The 22223-nt window shown below is 42.7% G+C and overlaps 1 protein-coding gene across 7 annotated transcripts in view; it reads right to left on the bottom strand.

Annotated features, from left to right (window-relative positions):
• Nucleotides 1–22223, bottom strand: part of LOC125887129 (zinc finger protein 469) — a 230937-nt gene that overhangs the window by 53957 nt on the left and 154757 nt on the right. Inside the window, exon 1 of one of the 7 annotated variants that reach the window (XM_049573690.1) lies at nucleotides 14017–14150. The exons of the other annotated variants lie outside the window; for them this stretch is intronic. The gene's annotated coding sequence lies outside the window, so the exon portion shown is untranslated. Of the gene's footprint in view, nucleotides 1–14016; nucleotides 14151–22223 lie in introns of those variants that run through there. 7 annotated transcript variants of the gene reach the window in all.

The raw sequence follows: 22223 nt of genomic DNA, 5'->3' as shown, positions 1-22223 counted from the left end.
GCAGACTTCTCTGGTCCTTCTCCACATAAACCTTTAATATGAGGCCTCCTCAGCACCAGTCGGCCATCTAAAGGCACTGTACCCTGTAATTGACCTTAAAAATACTTTCCGTGGAGGTCGGCAGCCATGTCATTGGCCTTCGGCCCAAGCAGCGGCCGCATCTCCCCAGCCCAGAGGAGCCTGGGAAGGCCTCACAGGGTATATTTAGTGGCCCTGTCCTTTGAGTGGAGCAGGAGATGCAGATAATGCCAGTCTGTGTATAAAACCACTCCGCCGCCCACGAGCGGGCCTCTCACAGGCACATTTCCCTCTCCCACGGGGATGTGTTTCCTGAGGTCAGAGGTCAGCTATAAGCAAGTCAGGTGAATGTACAAACACGGGAGACACTGACCAGAATCCACCTCTCCTATGAAGCAGGGGCGTGCCTGCTTTGTGGCCGTGTAAGGCAGGCTTGTTGTGAGACAGTTTGAGTGATCACACATCTGTGGCGTACTATTTTATCAATTGATGCTGTACCATTTACCAGGCAATATAGACATTAGCCAGTCCAGGGGCAAGCGTTTAAAAATGCATCGATGCTGGAAAATATGACTGTAATGTATCATGACAAGCCGACAACATGCGATGACATACGTCAAGACACTGTTGATGTGTGTTGCTGCTTCAAATACAGCCACCTGACAGAATGGGTGGAGGAGCTCCAAAGAGGAAGGAAGAAACAAACTGATTCCACATCTACTGTCCGCTTGGTGTCCAGTGCCCTCATTTCATTTATAGACATATCAATGCACATGCTACACCACATACCTCCCACAGTTTAGCTCAGATTGTCAGATGCACACAGTTTGTGAGGGTGGTGGAGGTTGAGCGTGTGCAGGTAGAAGCAGTTCAACATTGGAAAACTGACTTTATTTGGAAAACAGACTTTATTTGATGATAGTGTGACAGCAAGTTGAAACTCCTTGAAACTAAAATATCATAAAAGTTGTTCGCTTAAAAGATGATCAGATCTATCAGGAGCAAAATACTTAACTTGGAAGAAGAAATGGCAGAAGGAGTGAAAAATAAAATTCACACTGTATTGCAACTTTGACGACGAAGGGCAGCACACACCAGCAACATCTTGAAGTATGTCAGCCCGCACTGTCAACTTGTCACAACACACTCTGCTCTTCCAGCATCAATGTGTGTTAACTTTTCAGAAATGCAGCAATTTTATGGCATTCGGTCCTATCCCAGATTGTCTCAAACCTTGACTACTCCTTCCACCAGTATGGTGTGTCCACAGTGTGTACAACTTGTGTTTGAAGCATGTAGAGCAGGGATGTCCACAGCCTGAGCTCAGCTTTAAACCCAATGAAGCCATTTTTTACGTGACGTTCAACCCATATCTGACCCTTCGACTGGTGTAATCATTTCGACTATGGGTCCAACAGCTGCCAAAAATATCCTATTGCACTAACACACCTTACATGCTTGAGTTTAAGAGAAAAAAAAAAGAAACACAAATTTTGCCTCTACCTCAGGGACATTTCTCAAGAGTATCATGCCTCTTACGTACTTCTGGTGAAACTGCATGTGAACTTCAATATTTTGATCATGCTGTCTAACTCCTTAAAACCTTCCTGCCACAACAGATCAACACTGACGCTCCTGTCTCCATATATACAGCATAACATAAACATATGGACATTATAGAAACTAATATAAGCATGGGAAACCGATGAAACCAAAGAAAGGCATTGATGTGAGCTATCTTGTCATAATGCAGAGCTTTTCAGCTGTCAAACACATCAACTGTTTGTTCACTAATATACAATGTAAGCACTGTGCAGTTGTATTATAAAGGAAAATATTAATATCACTTTGTATGGGCAGATACTCAATATTAATAGACATAGACTGGGATGAGGATAATGCAGTTTGTTACAGCTTTATTCTGGCATGTCTAATTTGCTGAGCCTTTGTCCTCCTTTTTTTTAATTTCGAGTTTATTTTTATTTCTTTAACACAAACACAAATAATAACACTGAAGATAAAAAGCTACTGTGAATAAATATTACTACAAATATACAATCATTTCTCATCTATATTGCTCACAATTACAATCAGTTCTTAATAAACGGTTGTTACTATCATCTGGTTACCCATAACTGTAATATGTAAATACAGATGCACAGCAGGGCACTGTATGTACCGCATATGTTTTGGTATAGTGACTGAAGTGTGAGCATGTTCACTCACTGTCGGTCATAACTGCTGTAACCCTCCTGCTGGTTTATGTTAGAGACTGATGTCAGGGGCATGTGCAAGGTAATTTATCGTTGGAGATAAATCACAGCTTTTCCTCTGTCCTGTAAATTTGTTAAAGGTGAAACGTGAAGTTGATGTACGAACAAAAACACACCTCCTGCTCCTGCTCCTCCTCCTCCTCCTCCTCCGCTGACCACTTCCTTTTGACCGACTGGCACAACAGAATGCTTTTCTAGTGTGAAGCCCTGTCACACATCTGCAGCAAAGTTATGCTGACAAAGCCTCTCATCTAATACGAGCAGGTCCTTCGAGCACTTTTCACCCTCATCGCTGACAGGTGGAGTTATGCAATCATAGCAACAAGCACTGCTTGACTTGGTGCCACTGGCCATTGATATTATGCAATAGTCATATATCTCTCTCTTGTTTCTCCGAGGCTGCTGTCTATCTTACTATATAGCCTGGTGAAATTTTTGCGTGTCAGTTCTCCTCAGTTATGGGTGAGAGAGAGAGCAGATGGGCCAGTGTTTACTCGCAGCGCGTGCAATCACACCTTTAAATTCCTCGGAGTAGCAGTGAGAGAGGTTGCAGTCACTTGTGCCTGCCTCTGCTCCTTACCAGTGGAAACCGCAAGCCTTGGCAAGCTTTAGCCACACCACGAGCCTGCTCCACTCCTCTAACTTTAGATTTCATGGCCTCCAGCAACGTGCACTTGGATCTCACACAGCAACCAGGCACAACTGTGACTGTCTTAAAAATCATCCATAGACCTGCTCAAATGCTGTCATGAGCTGAAAGGATATCATTAATATTTTAACAGATCAGCTTTTATTATCTTCACATCTTTGCTTAGGGGTTCTTCTGGCCTCACAACAATACACAAAGCCACAAAGATAGCAGGAAAGAGGACAAAGAAAGAGAGAAAGAGTCTCAAAACTTCTGGATTCCCCTCCAGAGACGCCCCCTGAGTATAAAATCCGAGCCCAACAACAACAAAGAAACACTTTTGATCCGCTGTATAAAAAGACAGCTACAGAGCTCAACAGACCAGGGGTTCATGTGCTCACCGTGGTCACGGTGACAGATCTGCCGACCACTCCTTGCCCATCTGGGCTGCCGGTGGCGCTCTGCCTGCTCTCTGAGGACAGCGAGTTCAGACCAGTAATTTAGTTCAGATGAGGTAAAGCAATATTTCCAGATTAATACGAGCCATATTCCTTTAGAACTGTCCTTTCTTTCTTCTTCTCCTTCCTGCATTTTTTTTTTTTTTTACATCTTACATGTCCAAAAACGTCTGGCTGAGGATGAAAGGAAGAAGAGGAGAAAAAATGGAGACATAAAGAGAGGGAAGATGAACAAGTTTTATGCTTTGTGAGGCAGACACACAGGATAGCCAGTAGCAGTATGACACTATTGTTTCTCTAATTAAGTTCCTTTTGATCATCTCCTAAGACGCCTAATGATCTAATTTCTCTGAACAGCTTATTTGATAAGGCGGGGGAAGATGTGTGCTTTGCCCTTCCCTTCGCTCCTTTCGTGGTTAATTTCATGGGGTGTACAGAGCGGATAGATTTACACACTCTTGCTCATCCATTCATCATTTTTATGTCACCCAATGATGTTGAATAAGTTAAATAAACCCCTCAGTAGCGCTCTGTTGCTACTAGGCAGGTGCTCCGAATCCTAAAATACCTGGAACCGATTCAACCAGCTGTGCGGTACATGTTTAAATACGCTCTATACAACCTTGAGCATTTTCTTTTTCAGCCATTTTCAAGATAATATCCTTGATCATAAAATGTGTCGACGTTTCTCAAGATCTTGTAAGCTGCTTCATATCATATCGGAATGAGATTGCTCCAGCTGTGATTAGTCTGGCTTGGCAACAGTTTCAGTAGTTGGGATTCAGGAAGTCACAGCTGTCCCTGTCCTGCAGCTGCTGACTGAACATGTGACAGGCTGCATAATCAGTCCATCCTGATGATACGCAGCGCTATAAATCTCTATGGCAGTCAGAGAGAAGCATCTAGCAACAGTATTTCTTAGCTCTGATAATGGTACACCAGATTTAAGTTAGCAGGAAGAAGCTAAAACCACGGATTAATTGGCACCCGGGCAGCTGGCTGAATTTGTTGTTGGAGTAAAGCCAGCTGGACCAATAGCAACCTCGCAGGCTGAGACTTTCATCAGCTGGCCATTTCATTAATGTATTTGGAGAATTGGAGATTAATCGTCTGTCTCACAACAGTTTCTGGAACAATACCTCAGATCCATAGTCCCTGTGCAGTGTTCCCCATAGTGTTCAATTATATTCCGATGGACGTTCCTTCATTCACTTCATATACCGAGGATAAGGCAAGCCGCCACTTTGGCTGTGGTTCTCGTGGCCTCATAGCAGAAGTATGCTGATGAAGGACTGATGATGGACGTACAGCAATGGCACACCCCAGGGCTGTGATTATTTTATGGTTTCCTTATCCTAAAGTAACTGTAGAGAGTCACTGTGTTCCTGCCTCGTAAGCAGGACCTCTGGCTGGATGCCACCCACTAACCAATTGTGCTGATCACTGCTGGGCCACTAATGAAACAAGAGTTGAACTGCTGCTTCTGCTGCAGTGTTTCTGATGTTGTTTCTGGAACGTTCTCCCCCATCCATCTGCCACACTGCATGACTGTGATGTCATGACTGGGCTTTCTCATTGGCTGCGTTTTCAATTGTGCCGTTCACCCGCAGCGCTTGAACGGCACAATTGAACAGCGGGTTTTGAAAGGGAACGTGAAATTAGTGGTGACTCATCTCTAGCCGCTATGTTATTATATCATTTCTTCACCAGCAATGATTTCAATCGATCTAAAGTTCCATGAAATCAGACCAAAAAAAGCCAAAAGAATGTGTCTGTATCTGAAAGATGGAAAAACTGATGTTTTTATGACCACGTTTCTCTTACATGCTATACATCTTGGACCATTTTAAGAGGGTATAGAAGGCCAAATGTAAAGACAAGCTTCACATGTGCACAATACAACATGTGTAAAAACAAAATGCCTTACAACCAAAAGGTTTATAACCTTTGCCGCTCTAAGGCATTATTTCCACAACACTGTAATGTGTAATAAGTGTCATCAGACTTGTGAACATTTCATAGATATTGAGAAAGTACAAAACAATGCCAGACACTACGGATTTTACATCATTTGGTTAGTTTTGTGGAGGAGGCAAAGAGAATATCTTTGAATTTTGAACTTTTAGAGGGCAGCTGAAGTTCAAAGGTCACATTCACATCTAGAAGTCACACTGAGGATCAGTACAACAATGCTGCTCGCAGTTATCCTGCAGTAAAATAGACTACTGAACTGCTAAGAGAATGAGAAGACTGGAGAATAGCAGAGGACTACATTAAGTTTGTGTGTCTTGTTGCACTACTAACAATGTTTTCGGCACTATTCATTTCAAGTACAATCTACAAAACAACCTATTGAAAAATATCAATTTTTAAGTGCTATGTATACTTTATCGACAAAATACAAGCAGTTACCAAAAAGAAATGAGACTACACAAAACACAGAGAGCACACTTCCACAGGTTATGCAGATGTTGAAATGATTTATATAGAATGTGGTACTTCATCCTGGGACAGCAGAAGGGCAACAGCATGAGATGTGACATTGACAATGGAAGCTGTCACACACACACACCATCATTAGAGCACAGCAACTTGTCAAAAAACACGGCTGGTAGGAAGAACTGGCAGTGCAAGTCTCCAGCCTCTCTTTACAGCACACGAACACCCCACTCATCCACACATTCCCCTGCTTGAGCTTGACTTTGACCTTGGTGACCTGTAACTCTGTGTGTATGTGTGTGTGTGTGTGTGTGCGCGTGTGCCCTGTGTATTTGCACATCCACTGTTCCTAGTGTAGTGGAGGGCCAAGGGACCACACCAGAAGAACAGAAGAACGTTGCCTTTATAAACAACTTTTAAATCAACCATTGCCTAGCTGCGGTATTTTTCCTACAGATTTCGAGCCAATAGTTAGGAGCTATAATTCAAGCGTTTACTGTGACAGTAGCACATTTAGAAAGATTATGCAACTGTTCTACCAAGTTTTGTCTTAATTCTCTCAACACTGGCAATCTGATGATTAAATTTACAGCAACGCATCAATATCACAATTTCCCACTGGAGATGTTTTCTCACAGTTCTCCCAAATCAATGCAGTCGCCTGGTCTATCTGTTGTGTTTCATCTCGCCGCCTTTTGCTACAGTATATGTGCTGAATGTATGGCTTGGATCTGTACGTCACATGAGCCGCACATTTCTGTGGAGGTAGCTAGCCAGTGCACGTTTAGCCTGGCGGAATGCAGCCTTGCATTGCTGAGCTGGGCTGAGATTTATGTGACTGCTGTGGGGTGTGCATGTGGCTAACAGATGGTGGCATCCTGCTCCTCTTTCCTCCCTCAGCACATCACTGCTTACTCAATCCCCCTACCACGTCCCTATCTGCTGCTCTCTCCCTCCAGTGCATCTCCCACCGATCACTCTCCGACACTTCAATGCTTCAAACTTGAAGTCAGCGCCCTCACGGTCAGTTGTAGTTTCATCAGTTATTAGGGACTTGCAATTCCTCACTGGGATATCAACACCAAACTAATCCCCAGTACGCCCACTCTCACCACCCTCCGCACTACCCATTCAACACCACTTAAATGGACACTCAACACTATCTAAGCTAAAACAACACACACACACACACACACACACACACACACTGCTTTCGGTGGCCTTGAGGCTATCTATCTCCACGCATATGCTTAACACACACTCACATACAAGCACACACAGATTCTCATAAAAAGCACTCTAGAACTAAATGTTGCAGCCTGTCATTCTTTCTCCATGATGTACTTAAAGCGATACTCCACCCAGAATCTTTTGGGTACATCAACACTCACGTCCTGTAGTCTTGAAAGGTGGCTGTGGTAGAAATTAAGCATCAGAATGTTCAAAGAAACAAACCACATTATCCATATGAATGTTGCGTGTGTTCCAAACAATCGTTGCGTCACCAAAATATGGCTGAACATACTGCTTGCACTAAGGCCCTCCTCGACACTCAGAAGCTCTGCCTGAGGCTGTGGGAGACACTGACTCTCATTAGAGTGCCTGGCAGCCACAATCACATTGCCAGTAATCACAATGTCACTGGAAACAACTGTGGTATAATTTCCTGATCTACAACCTCAGAGCTACTGCTGACCATGTTTGACATTCATTTCATGGGACAAATTGATACCAAGCAGTGACGCACAAAAAAAAACAAAAAAAAAAAAAACTCGGCCTGTGATGGTACTCTCCATCTGTTTCACTCTTTTATCCAAACCCTCACATCATGCAGGATGGTTCTGAAGAATAAACGTGAGCCAGCCTGACTCTGATTTAGCTTTCACGTCAGCTGCCAAAGCCCAGAAATCTGGCACACATGCACATCATACAGTAGAAGAGACGTGAAACTGCTCCAGCACTGTACAGGTTTTACAAAACAGCAAGCAAGCAGATGATCTACAGTGTCCAAAGTTTGTCCTTATAATTAAGAATTAAAACTGTCTAAAAAATAGTATTCTGCGGCCACTACGGTAGCTCTGAGCTATACAAAATTTACTGCCAATCAAAGAAGCCATTCAGTGTAAGGACTTCAAAATTACATACCAGCTAAAATGGGCATGTGGCACACAGAGCCATTTACGCAGCCATAAAACGCTGACCTATGGGAGCTCACTGGAGAACATTCACATAATCTAATAAAAATGCAGTCAGTGCCGAGAGTTCCTTCCTTCCCACACACCTTGAGCTGCCATGAGTCTCACAGACCCTGTTTATGTGCAGACACGGATAAACATAGAGATGCAAACAGAGAAAAACACAGCCATCGCCTACAGATGCAAGTGTTCCACTTTGCTAATCTAATCCCACTCTCAGAGTCTGGGAATGTACAGCTGTGTGGTTTTGTGACACACTGGGCCCCCTGCCATGGGGAGTCACCTCGAGGTGTTCTGAGTCGTGCGTGTGTATGTGTGTGTGTGTGTGTGAGTTCATTTAGTCCATGTGACCACAGAGCCGCGACCACAAGGAGTTAAGGACTTTTACTATTGTGACAAACACATGCATACACGCACAACAGACACACAGACGCAGTCGTGCAACCACAAGTCTTCACATGCACACACCCACACATTTACACATGCACTCATGGACACACGGAAGGAAACCTAAGTCGTATTAGTCACTAAAGATGGGAACGTTTGGGCACACCACTACATGCTTTTTTTTTGGTCTGTCTCTGTTTCCGTTATTCATTCTTAATGAATGAACACAAGAGGAGAGCAGAGTGATGGCGTATTATCCTGGTACCCTTGAGTTGACTCAGAAAAAGATTAAAAAAGGCGAGGATGATAGCCAGAGGGTCAAAGTTGTTGTTATGCCTCTCATCCTTCATGCTGTATCTCTGCTTTGTAAGCACACTCCCAGTGTGTCTGAACTGTTGGGAAGACTTTTCCCCTGAACTTCTCACAAAAAAAGAATTTGCCTATTTTCTGTCAGACAACCTGCTCCACCCCATGACTTCCACCCATCCCATTCTATCACAAGCCCAGGTGACAATCACTGCAGAAATGTCAGTGGCCAAAGTGGGTGTCTTTTCACAAATATAAAACACATTTGCTGAGGATTAGACTTCATTCACTTGAGAGTTGCTTGTGAGATTGGTAACAGCATGGGGCTGGCGTATCCTGTGAACATTCATCTAGAGCACAGTGAGAGCTGATCCTGTTTCATGTTGGAAACCAAATGTGGGGATAAGATTGTATATCCCTGCCTGTGTGTGCCTGTACAATATGTCATTATATGTCTATACTGTGAGAGAGTGGCTGTGCTTCACTCCTGGTGTGTGTTAACTCTGGCCTTGCGCCCTCTTGGCATCCTCGCTGACCCTCCCTGCAGGGAGGCATTATGACCTCAAAGGAATTGCATGTAAATCAGGTGAGGTGGTGGATGCAATCTGGAGTCCAGCTTGTACCTTACTATTCTTCACACTGAACTGGGTGGAGATTGTATATTTTGTCTATCAAGAATAATAAACACTAAACTGACCTAAGAGGTGGATTGGCTAAAGCTCCCGGGGAGGAATTTTGGTTCATTAAGTTAGTTATTTGCCTTTGAACAGAGCTTAAAAACAAGGTAGTTGACAGGACATCATTATCTCCACGCCCCTACCCTTGGATCTCTGCTAAGGTCACAGAGAAAGTGCTGAGACAGGAGTGAAGGCTACAGTTTAAAGTTTGGTGCCTCAGGCCTAGAAGCTGAAGTTCCTGCCTACTCTGAAATGATTTTAGAGCAACCATTGTTTACATTCACACTATAAATATATATATATATATATATATATATATATATATATATATATATACATATATATATATGTATATATCTGTATATCTGTATCTATTTGCTAAAAACAGAAAGAAGTAATCAATGGCTCTGAAACAATATCATCAATCAGAAATATGAGCATGTGTGCAGATAAACATTATTATTTATGTTTTGAACTCATGTGGACATGAACACATAAAAGCAACCCTGACATTAGAGAGGCATTTCCCTCTCCAGAGGATGAACTTTTTTCACTCATAACTCATCTGTTCGTCAACAGTTTTAAATCATTCCTCGCCATGTGAAGTAGCCAGAACATAAAAGGACAGAATGAAACCAGGTATCCCTTCTGCAGTATTACCAGTGATCTATACTCCAAACCAAAGCAATGAGACATTAAACAAATCCAAACAGAGATTGCTGGGGAGGTTTATGACAAGCTGAGTCAGACCTTATGAGAGGAAATGGAAAGAAACTCAGGCCAGGTGGAAAAATCAACATCCCACATGCACATTAATAAACTAAAGCCCATCTGCAGTGACATGTCAACTGATAAAAGCTAAAGTTGGCATTAACAGCAAAGAAAAATAAGGGTATTAACTGCTGATATAAATTGTTTGTTGAATGGATTGCAGCAGCCAGAACCTGAGCAAAGTAAATGGGTTCAGATCTTTTTGCTCCAGCTAAGAGGAAACATTATTCAAGAGGAAATGCTTAGTCAGGGTCTATGTACGATTTAGCACTCCAGCTATGTTCATGGACTCCAAAGCCATTTGTTTCTGATTTCCTGCAATTACCTACATTAGCACTATATTTGTTTGACCAGGCCTGATTCTCTGATGTCCGTCAGTGAGGAAAACAGGAACAAACATCCAACATTTCAGCCAGAGAGTGAACACATAACCTGCCGCCCAGTGTCCTGTGCATTACACCTAATGAGCCAAATTACCTTCAGCTGTTTATCCTTCAAAAGACTCCATCACACACTCTGGCTGTTACTGTTGGCCAGGGTTTTTTATACAGCTACACACAGAGTGTTGAGTCTATTAGCACTGAAAATTAATTTATGTAATATTGCACTATATTTGGCTGCTAACATCTCACTGTAATTCAAAACTGTGTATTAAATTATTTACATTGTAACAGGCAAGTGCTTACCTGCATAATGGCATTTGGCAAGCTTTAGATATTACTGTAATTGGTAGTGAGAAACTAATCAGCAAGTACTTACAAGCCTATAATCTGAAAAAAAAAATTCTTGGTTTATTCCCATGCCAAAGGGAAGATATTTTCTATTTTTTCCTATTTGTATGAACCCACGGACGCGGTGACCTGATTACTGCGCTTTGACAACACAGAAAATCCTACAGGAATCTTGAAGAAACACCCTCAGTGTTGTCTTTGGAAATGTTTTGCATGTCAAAGCATTTTGAGTTGAGGTTTCATTCGATGTTTGACAAATGTTAACCCCTGAAGGCATATTGATGTATCCTATTGTTGCATGCATTGATGAATGCAGAGGAGCGAGTGAGGACTCGCATGTGTTGGCTTTTCCTCCATTTGAGAATGCACTGTGTATCTAGCTCTGCATACATCTCTGCATGCACACACAAATGCATGAGGCTGGTATGTGCTTTACTCCAAAAATGTTTACGGGAATTGACTTGCCTTTAAATTAAAACTACATCATATGTAAACTGGCAGTTTTACAGTAAGGTTTTCATAGTGACAGCTACAATACAGAAAAGAACACCGAGTTCATAACATAGTGTGATGGGCTGAGCCTCAGTGTGCAGGGAGATTCAGAGAGAAAAAAATACTGAAAGGGAAGATCGTACCAAGCAGAAGGAAAGGGGACCTTAGAAAGAAAAAAAGGAGCAAAAATAGGAAAGAAGAGTGTTTGAGAAAAGCGGCGAGCTTTAGAGGTTGTAATTGACTAATGAAAAACATGCCATTGCCAGAGCAGACCCACTGAGGCCATGAGGCAGGGAGGAGGGTGTGCGGGTTAAAGGGGCAGGGGCAGGAAGGGGAGAGGTAATGTGAGGTAAAAAGTCTGTGGCGTTGATATGGTTTCCATTCTAGAAGCATTTACTGGGCCATTGAAGAGCTCTATGTACCAGGCCAACACTGCTGTCATACAGCTGGACAAGGACTCCCTCTCACTTCTCTGCTGTCTCCCTCTTCTGTCACACCCTTCGCTTTCCATCGCTCCCACTCCTCTCATTAATGGCCTTATGTTTCGCTCCCTTGGCTATCAGTGACACCTTTAGATTTCTGTTTCTGCCAGCCAACGTTTCCAGCGCACTCTGACTTTATGCGAAGCATCCCTCGTCCGTTCTATTGTTCTTGGTGGAATCTGGCACCCTCAGCTCGCAACGTTGTACACCTGGATTCCTGACCTCACTGCTGCCTCTGATCTCATAAATCAATCAGTTCACCTATAAAGATTTCAAGGGAATACCTGGCTAGTCCCTTGATAATGGGCACATGATTTTGATCGCTGACTGATGGACAAATCTGGCAATTTGCTTTAATTTTGTTCCGTGACACTGTAATTGTCCTGCCACTATCACTCTTATCAAGCCGGTCTGAATTGTGCTAGCACTGCACAGGGTATAAAAGCTTATAATGGGCTTTTTGTATGGATGCTTGGCACTCTGAAAAGAAAAACAGACGTCAGGATCTCTAATGTGACGTCTGAAAGACACATAGTTTCATACATGTACATGCATAACTTTTTATTTATGTTCTTGTAAATGCAAGTGATAAAAAAAATGTTTATAGCCTTGCTGATGCTGTTCAATCTGTCACACATACACACCTACACTTCCCATTTCCCTTGGGAGTGGAATATAGTGATCTAAGCTAATTATCTTGAACACTGACAGAAAGTATGCAATATACACATACATCACAGGAAAAAGATATCGGTATTGGCAGCTGCTGGATTTGTGTTGCTCATCACTAACTCGGAGATTCAAGTTTAGAAAACAAAGACTCCCCAGGCCAAGTCCCACTCTTGTCTCCTCAACTCAGACATGCTGATGGCACACCTGGCAAAATACAGCATTACACTCACAGGGGGAATGCCACACCTGGCAGCTCTGAGGACAATTTTCCACCTTTTTATGTGTGTGGTAGTTAGGCTGGCACAAGGAGGCAGACTGGCATGACTGAGCAGGTTCCAGTCACGGGGCAGAGAGGATAAAGTGGGTGTAGGGAGGGAGGGGAAGGGAAGTGGAGTGCCTGGTGGGCGGCGAGGGAGCAGAGGCTGGGTGGGGGCATGCAGGTTGGGGGCTGGGTGTATTCACCGCAGAGGCAGCACTGTGGAGGAATCTCAAACATTCCACGGTGACCTACCTATCTGCACTACCTGAGCCCCACCCTTAGGTCCCTCAGCCACACCCTGGAAGCTCTTAGCAGTAAGCTGTCACCAGTGGGCTGGAAGCAAAGCAACATAACCACAGTGCACAGATAAATCAAACTGAGGGGGAATTAGGAACAAAGAAGATAAAAAAAAAAAAAACTTCAGAGGTGTGAACGTATTGTAAGAACATGTACAAGCAAACTGTAGAAAGTGTTACAGTATGCAGGTATGAGGAGGGCAACACCACCACTGCAGCTACTTCTTGGCATTTCAAAGTAAAGCATGCGTGCATTCACATTCTGCAGAGATGCTCTTCCATCAATTTGCTACATATGTTTTCTGCTTCTCATCACTGTCACAACATCTGATGTCTGTTGCAAATACACATCTTTTACAAAAGGAATCCAGCAATTTTAAATGTGACAGCAAAATGTGCAGGCAGCCCATATTGTGGCCAGATGAGTTCTTGGCTCTCTGTCTGTCTGTCTTTATGTCCTTCACTAGGTGTCCGCTGCTGACACAGCTGAACAATTTGTTCGCAAATCTCTAGGGAACCGAAGATAAGTCAAATAGAAACAAACACACGTGCAGATACATACATGTGCACCCTCATGAAGTGACTTTCTCAATGTGTCTTTTGCTCTGCTTCGCAGGGGGATTCACACACGCATACACACACCAAACTGTGATCTTGGAAAGTCAAACCTGTCACACACGCTTCAAAGTCTGATCACTGACATGAGGATTGTTTAAACAGAAATATGAATAGAAGCCTTCACTGAGGTGGATTCAAAGAAAACTCTGCTCAAACAGATCCACTACGTGCAGCCGCTTGCTCAATGCTCTAATTCACCCATAATCATGGCTGCACTCTCACCTACAGACATGTTTACATACAGACACACAAATATACATGCACACAAATGCACACTCATGCAGAGGGAAAGCTCACAACCTGGTAACCCTCACCTCTCCTTTGAGGGCTGCACAGTGACTCCAAACTCCAATGTGTGAGGTGTGTGTCAGTCTCTCCTCTCCTTGATCTCTGTCTCCCTTTCTCTCACTCACTTCTCAACCTGTAGTCATCGCGTGGCTCTAGTTACGCTCTACTGCAGTGAACTAAGGCAGAGGGAAAACGGAGGAGGGAGGGAGGCATAGAGGGACAACTGAGTCCTGCCCAGACTGATGAGAGAGGCTTCCAAAAACGCCCTCAGGAGAGAGAAGATTAGAACACTTTGCTCCACTAAAATTTTAACTTTCTCACCACTGCGCTGTTTCCACTGATCTCTCTTTACCAGGCTCTTTCTCTTGCGTTCCTTTTTCCCCCAGCAGCTTTTAAAGTTTTCCTAAAACCACTTCTGCTTTCTTGAGATTCTGCCAATCAGAAAACCAACCACTCTCTCCTTTTTAATTCTTGCTTTCTCTCGTTTTTTCTGCTTCTGCAATCGCAAAAATATTCGTCTCTAGTTCCCTGTCTCCCTGGTGCAGTCTGTCAGTGTTTATCTAAATTTGTCTGAATCCTCTCTCAAGCCCTCTCTCTCTCTCTCTCTCTCTCTCACACACACACACACAACCACACACCCAAACGCGCGCACACACACACACACACACACACACAGTATTCGTGCAGTATGTGCCTTTCTATCTGCACAGCGCTACCTTACTCTCATGCTCTGGTGTGCAGATGTATGATGAGGGAGACACACCTGCTATCATTAAAGTGTGTGTGTGTATGTGTGTGTGTGTGTGTGTGTGTGTGTGTGTGTGGTAAGGAGCTCACTGTAAGGCAAAAGAAGGAATCCTTTTGGAGTCCATACTGCTTCAACTGTAGTCTGGTTTCAGGAACTGTTAAACCGAGACTATAAATCTAGGGTCCACTGAAGGTATTTAATAGATGATTCTGAGAAATGCACAGGTCAGCTCATGGATGCCTGACTGCTGCATGTGACATTGTGTAATACTGCCTTCCCTGCTGCAGCACACGCGCGCACAAACGCACACACGCACACGCACACGCACGCACACACACACACACACACACACACCTTTTACTCCAAGGTTTTTTGACAGCCTTGACACTGTCTTTCCAGAATGTGAGGAATGCACTATGCTTATTGGTTGGCGAGTGTGTCCGTTAAAGGGCTATCCTAGAGGGGCTGTCCTCAGGGGTCGTGACCTCATTAAAGGAAATGGAGAGTGCACAGAGGAAAGAAAAGAAATGTGGCTATATTTTGAATGGATTGTTGAAGGAAAGCTGTCAGACTTAACCAAGACGCAGGCAAAAGCCTGTCCTAAATTTACAAGGGTATCCTCATCGTCTTCATTACTGCATGCAAGTGACAGGGTCACGAGGACAAGAGCCTATCCAGTCCAGCTCTTCGGTCATCTTGTAACCTGATCAAGAGATAAACCAGAGCTGTGCTGACACTCTTACCATGACCTTGACATACAACAGCTTTCACAACACATCCCAACCCTGCGGGAGTTTGTTCTGGAAAACCAGATTAGCCTACATTTAAGAGTCATCAGGATGATAACAATCATTGGTTTGGCCTCAGCTTTATAACCACCAATGGGACGTCACAACAATGGTCATCAACCGCATCCTCAACGTGCCTAACTTTGTTCACACGCACTCCCCCTCTCCTTACTCATCTGATAACTGGTTTGCTATCCCTTGCTTTGTTTCTGACTCTCTGCTGATCTCTCCCGTTGCTCCCTGGGAGATTAGCACTACTTGAATCAAAGTGATTATAACTGAAAAGTAGAACACAGTGTTTGAATGCAGCATGTGATTCAGCACTCAAATTATGAGAAGAATCCTGTTTACAGGCACGGGGGCCTTGACCTATGAGTCATAGTGTAGTCTTTGAGAATCTGGCACAGCTTCCTCTCTCGGCAGGATGGTCATCCCTCACTCCCCCAGAGTCTTCCCAATTCCCACTTGTCTTGTTTAAAACATTCCCATTTCTCCCTCCCGCATTCAGCAGAATTTCAAAAGAGGGGTTCAGCTCTGTCATGGATCTTAATGTGCTAAGACTTAACAACTGTTCACATATTTAGGCCGATATCCCAAATGTCTGCATGTACAGTATGTGTCTCTGTCAGTCTTCATGGTTTTGTGTGATTGTGTATATGCTGTGCACATTCTTATGCATAGTCAGTATCAGAACTTCTGTATTCTCATGGCATGCTCACACAGTGTTGGTGTAATCCATCTAATAGTTTTAGGTAGAAAATTTGGTGCCAGTCCATGTAGTAGGTAATGAGATATTAAAGTGATAACTTAATTGGTGGCACTCAGTGGAAAATCAGCGGATCATTATCATGATTATTATTATTCATTAGGATTCAGCATCTGAATATCTTCCAGGCACCATAAATATCTGTACAGAATTTCATGGCAATCCAATGCAATAGTTGTCCAAACATTTCACTCTTAACCAAAACCTCATGGTTGTGGAAGACAAAAGGCCAGGAAATCGTCAAAGTCATTAGGCTCCATCTAATCCTCTGGGGCCCATGACTGTCTGTACAAAATCCCATGGCAAGCATCTGATAGTTTGTGAGACATTTCAGTCTGGACCACAGTGGAAGACTGACCAGCAGTCTGACATCACTGTCCACCAGGGGCGATTGCTCTGAGACAACAAGGGAGGTTGAATTTCCCCTAAAATTTCATAGAAGAAATGGTCAAATATGCACTATTGACTTTACATTAAAATAAGAATTTACATTGCATTAAACGTGCGCTAGGATGCGTTTCACATCATGATTGACATTCTCGTGTCAGCACAGTGGACGTGGAGCCTCCAAGCATTCCTATGAGACAGTGTTGAGCAGGTTTTTTTCATGCAGAAAAGCGAGATGGTCATTGGACAAATGCGACTAAATCATCACTTCCAGGGAGGCTCAGCTTCCCTGGGACCTAATGGAGTGGTAGGCAGGAGAGGATGCTCGGTGTATGCATGATGATTGGAGGAATTGTCTAAAAGGCTGAACCCCTTTGTGATTGACAGCGCTTTAGAAATACACACCGGCACTGCTGAGTGGAGTCTTCTGACAGAGTGCCGTCCAGAGTTCCTTTTTTCCATAAGCCATATAGCTCATTTTCACTGTTTGTACACAGTTCAGGTGTTTAAACCCATCTGAAAATCTTTGAGGTGTGTTTTGCTGTAGTCCTATGGCATGAGTGTGGTTGAAAAATGTCTTCAATTAAATGTTCCTTTTATAAGTTACTGCCTTGCTACAATATGACAAATTTTCTGATGTAAACTTAAAGTGAGCTTCCCGTTTGAAAGACCAGCAGCCGCCACTGTCGTCCACTGAGCCTTGCCGTTAAAGTGGCTAAAACCTGTAGACAAACCTACTGGGCTGGTCTCTTGGCTAAGTCACATCTGAAATCTGAGGGACAATATTAACCTAATCTGACGTAGTGACCATCAGATCAAATATACACATGATGCAGTGTGATTAGAACATTTCCTTAAATGTTCTCTATGCAGTTTTCAGAGTGTATGTGTTGTCTGGACATGGTTCCCAACATGGCAGTGGCTTAGCCGGCAGGCAGCAGCCATGGTACTAACTCCATAACTAGCACTAAACAACAACAGTGCTGACAGAGCTAATGGTGTTTACTGGAGGGGTTAGAAGGTGGGTGCTATGCTTTTGCAAAGATGCAGTCTTGATGTCAGTAATAAGCGTCTTATAAGAGCAGTGCAAAGCAGCAGCAATGAGCTAGCTCGCGGGACACAAGCATACACTAACATAGATGCGCTGTCAGGTCGGCTTAACAAACCACACAGAAGCTCTGATTACAGCACACATAGAAGGAGTGTGACTTCATTCTCTGGTCAGGATGCCATTACTCCACTATATCTTTACATAGCACATTGTGGTTTGCTGCTATACTGATGCTCTGAATGACACATACAGAACCTTTAAGCCAGGAGTGGGGGCTCTATGACCCCTAACCTAGGGTGTTGGATAATCTCTCAGCGCATCATTATTTACTTTGCTGGATATGATCCCAGAGCTCCTGAAGTGAGGGGAAATGTTGTTGAAATGAGTAGCATGATGAACGACATCCACACACACATTCACTGGAAACTCTGCATCCCTATTCCAGTCAACAGTGGGACTTACGAGCATCTGCAGGGGGCATGACAGGCAATATAAAGGATGACGGTGGTGATTGGAAAATGAGGAAAATGGTGGGTTTTTATTTCATGAAGCTGAGGTTTGGAAACATTCACAACAAGTAGAATCATTTAGTCATCACCAGGAAGGTTTTCTGTACAATGGCACGGGTCAGAAAAACATTCCTGTAAAAGCGAAGTGAAATCACTGGAAAATGAATCAGTCTGCTTTGTGCCTTGAAATATGTCCTTGATTTTAAAATTTTAATGACAAAACAAACATTTTTTGGCTTATTAATCATAGGGCCAACACTGACCTCACACACTCACACAGAGTGTCCCCTCCCTGGCTCCCAAATAATTTTATCAGACCTTCTATATCAAAGAGTGTCTAGAGCACCTACTTGTCTGGCATCTCTCCCAGTCTAATACTGATGAATACCTGCTCTGTCAATTTTCACAGTCTAAATATCACAAACTACAGGCAGGTGCTTCTATGGATAACAGCCTGAAGGCTACATAATGATTCTGACCTTATCAAGTGCCCCTTGTTCACAGTGAACCATAAAAACACAACAGTTTTTATGGGTACACAAATGTCAGACTAAGATATATTTAACAAACTGTGTAAGACAGGGCATGATCTCAAAGAGAAGACAATAAAAATGGGTCACAGAATGATTAATTACTACATGTCCTCTCTGATAAAGAGTTCATAAGTGAAGAAAAATAGAAATGTAGCCCCTCTAGCTACAAAGCATGCATGTGCGTTACATGGGTGATTTCAACAGCTAATGATTGGAATCCAAGCCCAGTGGCGATAAATTCTTGCTGGGTGACTTAACTTAAAGGCAAAGAAAAGGAGAAGTTTTTGTGTGAGTGCATATGTGAGAGCGAAGGAGAGAGCGAGTGAGAGAAAAGAAAATCAAAAGTTCTCCCATGAGCCTTTGCTTGCCAGTAACACCTGCTCCTACTATCGTTCGCCGCAGGAGACAGGCATATGAGTTGATGCAGGCAGTGGCTTGAGAGCCACGCATCATCATACGACAGCATACATCGTAGCCCCTCAAAAATCCACTTACATATTTTGGTTTTATGTGTGGTACCTATAGTTTAGCTATGACTTCACTTGACTGACAGTGCATAAACAGCGACTTCAATATCTGTCTTTATGACTCATGAAGGACCTGAAAAAGCTCTGCAGTGTCAAAAGGAACAGAAGTGGAGTGAAGTATGAACAGGTCTTTCTTTTCCAAACGGTCACGTTCCCTGAAGCTAGAGCTTTGTGCCTGGATAGATATATATCTCTTGAGTTATCATCAACTCTTGATAGATATATATCTCGTGAGTTATCATCCACTCTGGATGGATATATATCTTATGAGTTATCATCAAAGAGATAAAGAGACCCTTTTCCCATGGATCTTCAGTAACACACACAGAAAAATGTAAAAAAGGAAAAACCCTAAGGAGAAGTATATGAGCCATGGTCACCATTGTAACTGAAAGTATCTTGCACCATTATTTTTTACTTAGTGACAATGTTAACTGGTAACTTTCAGCCAAATACGTCCATGGTTGCTCGAAGTAACTTACATAAATGGTTGGTGTAGATAACAAAACACAGATAAATATGTACTTAAAATTGATTTAAGTAAAGTTCTAATTACAAGGACACCCACGTGAGGTCTGCAACAGCACCTGTTTTCAGCAGATACTGTTACTACAAGCAACCACGGTGCATCCAGCCAAGAGTCACCAGTTGCCACGGTCACTCGTTTAACCAAAACACTGGACAGCATTGTATGTGTTCTTTATGCGATGCTGACCACATGATGTTGACTTTGTGGTCATTAGGTTGCAACACAAAACTGCAAGAACTGGCACTAAAACCCTGTCAGCAGGTGAAACCCTTGTCCTTGGAGTTATTTTTGATTCCAATCTTAGTTTTGAACCACATATTAGAAGTATAACCAAAAACAGATTTTATCATCTTGAGAACACTGCCAGAGTGTGACTGTTTCTCTCCCAAGCCAACACAGAGACACTGATGTATGCTTTTATCACCTGCAGAATTGATTACTGTAATGCTCTACTTTCTCGTCTTCCTGAGAAAAACATTGCTCAGTTGCAGTTATTACAAAACATCATCTCCAAAGTAAGACCAAAAACCCACGGTGAGGCATAATTTCATTAATATGGTCCACGTCTGCTTGAAGACCTGAGCGCCGCAGAGAGTGTTGATAGATAATTTTTAAAAGCACCTTTTTAACCTGGCTTTTAATTTAATTTTATGTCTTTTTTGGATTTATCATTATTGTGTATTTATCTACTTATGTATTTTTATTAGCATATTTTCTATATTGTTATTGATTTATTTATTTTAACATATTTATTTACTTATTTATTGACTGATTTAAAATTGTTTTATATTTCCCATTTGTATCCTGCCCCTAGTGTTTCCTAAATTATGATAGCGTTTCTTCAGTTCCCATTTCCATTACCATTCCAGTCTGAAGATTGAGAAAATAAAGATTGATTGATTGATTGTCAAATGTATTATATAGAAAAGATAAAGTTAAAAGTAGAAAACTGCACACCTCAGGACAGGCTGCATTCAAACATCATTAATCACGTACTGTAGAAAGACACCACCGCAATATTGGCAATATGTTAACTTGCGAAACTTCCCCGGATTCGTCTGTTGTTGAAAGACGGAACAAAGACGTGTGTTTCATGCACTGAGAATGCCTGGGGTACAGGGGGTCTGTCTTCTCTGAAGGGTATCTACGGTAACATCGGTATCATTCCATTAACTGTGCGTGAGTGCAGTCAGTCAGAAAGCTCGGGGGAATTTCTACAGTTGGGGGAGTGGTGAGCAATGGAAAGTGGAGGTGAACTTAAGGAGAAGAAGGGTGGAGTGAAGAGGTGGAGAAATGCGGTGAGCAAGAGTCATTTAAGGGAGCTTAACTTGGCTCACCCTGTATGAGCGCCACATGAAAGGGCAACTTTTACATGTAGTAAAGAAGAGTAACACAACAGGGGGTGAAATTTAGATCTCTTGCATAAGAGAATGTCTTACCTGGAATTGGGCAAAACCAAAATGTTTGCACATATGAAGTGTATATTGTTTGTGCACATGGAAAGTGACGCAACTAGTCACTTTTCCGTATTAAAGGCATTGACAATTATTGTGTATTTCCGATATGAGTGTAGCCATTAAGAGCAGCTGGAAAATGTTGTATGAACTACTGCGGTTTAAACATCGCCTTTTTCGGTGAGACCATGTTCAGATAGACGTTAGTTCTGTATTTGCCCTCACCCACAGGGCCAGGACAAACAGGGACATCCTGTAAAAAAAGTTGACCATAGTTCACATAGTGCTACAGACGATAAAATGTCTGCCGCCATGATAACGTTTCCGAATTATGAAGTCCATCTTCATAGCATCATCGTTTGCAATGCAGTATCTGATGACCCTTCAGACTTACAGATCTACAACTCAAACCAGCATTCCTGTATTGTGTTTAGCTGTCTCACTGACAGCTGAGGCAACATTCCCCTGCAAATGCAGCCCTTTGCATTTTTTCCCACAGCTCTATTTTTTATCTAAATGTCCGTTAACACTATGCTGCTTTTCACTTTCACTTTCCAAATGATTCGATCCTAGTTCGTGATGTTCATAAAATGGGAATTCTAAACAAGTGCGCAGCACAGAACATGAGTTGCACTCGAGTTGCACCATCTAAAGTACAACGTACTCTCGTTTCATAAGCACAGCACTGCTGTGGCCTATAATACCACAGACAAGTAGAGTACAACCTGCAAAAATAAAATAACACTAGTACAGCTATAGCATGGTTTGAAATATTTTTGGTAACATAAATTTCCTAAAAAACATTTACGTAACCAAACCATGCAACTTTATATCCACAAAACAGGTCCAAAACAAAGAATGTGAACACTTCTGAGAAGTCAAGACAAGTCTTGTAGTAACCTAGTACAGTTTGCTGAGGCACCTACAGTCTGGCCTCTGGA

Source organism: Epinephelus fuscoguttatus, linkage group LG4 (assembly GCF_011397635.1).
Source record: "Epinephelus fuscoguttatus linkage group LG4, E.fuscoguttatus.final_Chr_v1".
NCBI classification, from domain to species: Eukaryota; Metazoa; Chordata; class Actinopteri; order Perciformes; family Serranidae; genus Epinephelus; species Epinephelus fuscoguttatus.
Note: the sequence above shows the minus strand (reverse complement) of the source record. Positions and strands in the feature narration are given on the sequence as shown.